We start from the raw sequence: 6,557 nt of genomic DNA on the forward strand, positions 1-6,557 counted from the left end.
GGGCTCAGGATAGTCTAGTGGGGAGGAGGGATACACAAACTTACTGTTTTGCATTAAATTGTGAAACTAAAAGACATGCGAAGTAATTGCCCACGGTGAGGGGGCCACTTTTCCAACAAAAGTGAAAATATTATTTAACCAAATCCAGAGAGATGTATAGGGGTCTTTTGCTCTTAAGTGAGTACACTGGGGAAACAAAGAGCAGCACAAACTTTCTGGGCCTGTTTGTTCTACAGTCTGGGTCTAAGACTAAGTGGACCCTGTACTACTCTGACCTCCCTATCCAGGCGGGGAAGTAAGAGCCAGTGCAGGCAGGAGGCTCCCAGATAACCACTTTCAATGATCAAGAGCAAACCTGGACCTTCAATCCCTGCCTCTACTGGAGCCCAATATTCCCCCACACAGCCTCTTCTTACTCGCATGACTTAATCAGCAAATACAGCCCAAGAACTCCAGGGCCATCAGCAGAGCACCAATCAGAATTGTGCTCCCAAGGATGTGACACCTCACAATGTTGTGCTCAAATAATTGATTCCAATATATCCTGAAATATCTCCCTGAGCTAAGTTTTACTTTTCCTTAAAATGGATAAAGACACCTTTGTGTCAAGAAGAGACTTGCCTACCACTTCCAAGGAGCATGTTTATGCATGCAGATGTGAGATGCCTGCCTGTGTGCTTAGGATTGGGTCATGCGCTTTTCATCAGCAATAAGAAATCAGGCACCCCTGGGCTCTCTTGCAAACTGCATCTGAATTATTGACATTTTCACCTTTTCAGAGAGCTCAGCTCTCTCATGTGTACTGAACTAAGCTGTAGTTAATTCCTGTTAACTTTTATCTGAGAGTAAAGTTATTGCAAGCCTCAGAACCAGCTTTGTGATCTGTTCAGCTGCCAAAGCACTGGGCTGTCAGGTACTGGGGGCATGAGGGATGTACATTTATGATAGAAGTTCATTTTCCACAGCTAAAAGACTCTTTTGAACATTCTCTTTATTTCAGCCAGAAACACCCATAAACCTTTATAAGATATTCTTCAGCCCACATGGAACATGCAGAGAGAGAGGCTCTGGGATGCACAGATGCCCACATTAGAAAGAAAATAAAGTGTTTTTGTTGACAATTGGAAAATCCTTACAGTAAAATGTTGATTTTGAATTACCAAAAAATGTTATAACTAGGAACATGAAGGGAATTTATCTCTTGAAAGAAAAATAAATTTGTGGTTAATACAAATTAAATATATTCAAAATCTATGGAGATACAGAGGATATAGATGTGCTTTAAGGGATATATGGTTTATAAAAGCTCTTATTGAATATGAAATCTGAATTTGCTTTAAGCAGATAGAAAGCAATTTTTAATTCTCTAATAAAAATTCTAATATTTTATTAACCACTATAAATAGGTATGTGAATTAACACATGCACAAAACAAGGTTGGCCCTGAAAATATTGCTTCTAATGAACTGTATGTGCAACAAAGTAGACGTTCAGATTTAAGCTAATGTATCTGAAAGCATTACGTTTCTCAGATATTTATGGCAGGTCAAGGGCAAAGATTCATGGCCTCTCTAGTTTTCTATATAGGAAATATGGGTTACTTGAAGAAAAACGTATGTGTAAAAGAAACTAAATCTGACTGGAGGAAAAAAATCCCCTGTGTTCTGCAGTACTTACTAATCAAAGGGATGATGTCAAACTCATATGAAGGGATTCCAACTGTCACTTTTAATTTACAAAAGAAAGAATGAAACACATTAAATGAAATATATAAATATTTCAAATATATACCTATATTAAGTATAAATAAAATGTTTTGAGACTGGTTGATACCTAGTGCCACACTTTGGCAAAAGTACAAGCAACTTCATGATAAAGATCATTTCCTCGAATTGTTATTCTTCCTACTCTCCCTTGATCCTCATTCTCCATGGTTAAGATATTTTGGCATACTTCCAAGCTTGTAGAATGTGAATCTGAAATAATTTGCTTATGATCATTTTTGCCATTTCTTGGGAAAAAGCTTACCAACGTCAAGAAATGCAGAGAGGCAGTCTCCTCACAACATAATTTGAGTACCCGAATTCCACTTTGCCTGAACTAGCTAAGTTGCTTACATAAATAAATCATCTTTGCTTAAATGAGTTTCAGCTGGGTTTTCATCACTTGCAAGCAAAAGAATCCTGACAAATACATCATCTTGATAAAAATTTGGAAAATCAACTTTTTTTTCTAGTTATTCTTTCTTCCTCCTCCTTCTTCAATACTACTGGTTCTGTGAATTGGGAAATTGCATGCTACACACTATCCCAGACTCATAAAACCTGGAAGAAAATTTGACTTTCTATGCAAATTACTAGCACTATGATAACTGACAAAAATGAATAAGGCTCAAGCAGTATAGCACATAGGAGGACAGACTTTGGATTCAGACTGACCTGATTCAAATTCTGACTTTGCTACTTTCTGAGACCTTACACAAGTCTTCTTCTTTTTTTAACATTCAGTCTCTTTCCTCTAAACTTTTGTTTTTACTTTTAATACCTTCATCACAGGGTATGTTTCTGTAAGTGTATATATCTGAGGGTTAGTGAAATAATATACACAAACCACTTAGCATAATGCCTGGAACATAGTAAGCACAGCTGTTTTCAATATTAAAAAGATGATGGAGGTTAATTTCGAGAATGTGTTAATCTTTAAGTTAACTATACAATTATAAATCCTTTGTGGCCAGACACTAGAAACAGAAGTTTATGCTAACACTGGCACACTCAACTTTTGTTTAAATCCTAAAGCAGATTCAAAAGTTCAGAAGTCTTTAAAGTAATCACTTTCCTTAAATTTGAGAACCATTTTAATAAATTAAGCTAATGAATTAAACAAAAATATTGGATTTGAGTTTCAAAAATCTATGGGAAATACATCTGTTAGAATACATATTCTGATCTGATTTTATCAACTTGATCTTTGGAAAGACATTTTTGCTATTTTACCAATGCAGTGTAAGTGTACGTTCTTCTTATAGTAGTAGATAAAATATATTAATTACAGGCCTCTAACATATAGCTGTGTTCTCACTCCAGAAAATTAAGAAAACTGGTCTAATTAATATTAAAAGTAATTCCCACACTGAATCCTTCAACTTCTAATAAGCTTACTTCAATATAATCTTTCAAGATTTCAGTACTTCAATGCATCTAGCAATTCAGTTATGCATGCCAAACTTTGTAATCCATGTTCTTAGGTAGAGTGGAGGAAGAAAGAACAGGGAAACAAATTCTTATATGTGTTCATTGCGTTCTCATGGTGACAATTGGGAAGTTAAATGCTTATTCTTGCAAAAAAGTTAGCTGAAGGAAAATTTATTCCTTTGAATTTAATCATGTCATGTGTTCATTAGATATCTGCTATCAAATGATGAAGGTCTTCCTATGATAATGATTATAACAGCGCTTTTGGGTTCATTATGCTCCTCATTCTCACTGAATTTTATATTAAAGGCATGCAACTATTTTTCCCATTTTTTTCTACTCAATTTATAACTTATGGCTGGTGGGTTTTTAAAAAATGTTGGATCTAGGAGCTTTGCCCACAGAAATATGAGGACAATTTTTTTCTTGACTAACTTTGGGCAGAGAAGATGAATGAAATAAAAATAAATAATAAGCCCAGATGTGGCCCTACTCTACAGTGATATGGTATTTGCCAGAGTAGGCATTGCATGTCCAGTTAAACGCAGCTGGGATTGACATCCAGCTGGTCCATGGAAAGGAGATCTTTAGGAATCAGGTACAACTTTAAGCATCTGATGATCTCAGATAGTATGACAAAGGGTTAAATACAATCTGAATGCTGCTGAAGGGTTTGGTTCAATAACCTGCTCACCCTGCAGGGCTGGGAAAGACACCACCCCTACCCTAGAGGGGCAGAGTGAAGCTCACGGCAAGGCCAGTATACAGGGCACTTGAGCTGGAAAACAGCCAGGTCCGTGTGTGATCTTGGACACATCTCCATGGGTATTTGTTTCATTCTGCAGCCATTAAAGTAGAGGGGAGGATATTAATGCATTTGACTATCCTTTCTTACTCAAAGGATATATATATATATATATATATATATTTTATCCATTGTATGTTCCTAGTTAAAAGACACAGCTCAGAAACAGAAAAGTTAAGAGTTTTTTCTTAAATTTTGAGTGTTAATTACAATGTATCACTTGCAGTAGTGTCTCAATGTGAGCATTTTCTTGCGTTTGAAACCTGGCTCAGTTTAATGCTAAAAAGCAGGAAATTGCCTTGTGTATCAAGGCAAGGCTTTGCCTGGTAGTTTATTTATTTATTTATTTATTTATTTATTTATTTTTGCGGTATGCGGGCCTCTCACTGTTGTGGCCTCTCCTGTTGCGGAGCACAGGCTCAGCGGCCATGGCTCACAGGCCCAGCCACTCCGCGGCATGTGGGATCTTCCCAGATGGGGGTACGAACCTGTGTCCCCTGTATCAGCAGGCAGACTCTCAACCACTGCACCACCAGGGAAGCCCCTGCCTGGTAGTTTTTTAAACACCAGTTTTCTGTAAAAATAAAGCAAAAGATATTTGTTGCAATATCTGTTCTAGCATTTCAGACTATCTACTATATGACACAATTTTAAAAATCAATATCTAACATCTACAGAAGTACTGTTTGATAGTGAGAAATATTTGGTATTAGGCTGAAAGATTTTCCCTAAATCCATCAAAACACAAAAGGTAGGCAAACACCTACCCTGCCTATGCTTAAAGCCAATCTATGCTACTTTCACCCACTATCTTCCTTCCCAGGGTTCCTATGTTAATATTACTAGACAAAAGCTGCTTCTGCATGAAATAAATATTTCTAGAGTTAGGACACCCTGATCAATACTTCCAAGCAGTAAAATGGCAGGCCTTAATAATAAAGCAATACAGATACATAAGGAAAGATACAAAACAGGAACCACTGAAAACAACAAGGATCTCACTTTCTGAATCCATCACGTTTTAATACTGGGGAAGAAAGAGAGTGTGAAGGAAAGGCAAAGTCAATGGTTACGTCTATTGACAAATAAATGCCAGCCTTTAATAAACTGGGTCCACAGGACCAGGATGTACACCCTGGATGCAACTCACTCTGGTCACTGCTCAGTTAGGGGACTGACTAAATCATCTCAGTGAAGCCAGTTAAATAATTGCCACTTCTCAAACTTCAGAATTTGTACCCCCAGCCTGAAACTTGACTCACCTAACAGCACCAAAAATGTTGATAGAAAGTTGTAATACACATTTTTTTGTGTTTTATTATGATGAATCCAGAGTCGTTTAAATTGTGTGTGTGCATATTTCTCATGAAAAGTGATTATTGAACTTTTTCAAGGCAATGATGCTAGTAACTCTTTGGAAAACAGTTGGATTAGGAGGTTCAGTGTACTAGCATTTTAACAAATACCAAAGCACTTGGTATCACTTCACAATTGATTTCCATTCTCAGATTATGGTCCTTGTCTGATTTATTTTATTACAAGGAGATGAATCTTTTAAACTCTAGCTTAAAAAGAAACCTAGTCATTACTTTCCATTTTGGCAAGCTTAAAACTCTGCAGTCATTTTCACTGACACACACATACATCCTCTTCTCTTTTCTTTGGCTAAGGACTAGCTAGAATGTCTCTTAATGTTTTAATAAGCTTTTAAGGCTGGAAGAAAATTTTCATAATAAACATTTTTATATGTATGTGTTTTTGTGTGTGTTTGTATTTTCAAGTAAGAATGTCTGGAGACATATATGTAGAGAGTGATATGAAGTATTTTCAAGAGTGATTTCTTTTTTTTTTTACAGATGTTCCACCCTCCATTCCCCCTCATTTCATTTTGCCATTGAAAAAATTTAAAAGTCAGTTTTGAATGTTTTTCTTAGATGACAGTGAGTTTATCCAACACCGATTCTCCATTCACTTATCCTCTAGATGATGTCTTGATAAACTGTTGCCGTGATAGAATGTCTGGGCTCCCCAAGGCACCAGAGCTGGCTTGAGTTGAGCATCTTGGTTTGAAAGAGATCTCAGTGCATTTTATCAATTTCTCCTGAAACAATAAGCCAGCCTAGGTCAAACTGTTATGGAGGCATCTACTGATAGAAGACTCAATGGGTCTCAGTTTCCTTGTGTCTCTCTGTGTCTCTTTTTCGTGCCACTTGAATTTTTCTTTGTGTATGTTTCTGTCTCTGCGAATCAGTTTCTGTCATTATAACTCTTTTTCTCTTCCTCTTTTTTGCTCTCCTTCTTCTGTTTATTCATCTTTTCCCCTCTCCCTTTCTGTATTTGTCCCTTATATTCTTCCCCTATCAATAACCCCAGAATGCCTCCATAAGTAGGAGAGTGTTGTACAGAAGCAACCGTAACACCTTACAGCAACCTCCCTAACATCCTTTTTACTCAGATGCCTTCTGTAGTCACCTTCTCTAGCTTGAAAGCAGGTATGTGAGCTGTGTGTGTGTGTGTGTGTGTGTGTGTGTGTGTGTGTGTATGTTTACGACACAGTC

This window comes from Globicephala melas, chromosome X (genome assembly GCF_963455315.2).
Source record: "Globicephala melas chromosome X, mGloMel1.2, whole genome shotgun sequence".
NCBI classification, from domain to species: Eukaryota; Metazoa; Chordata; class Mammalia; order Artiodactyla; family Delphinidae; genus Globicephala; species Globicephala melas.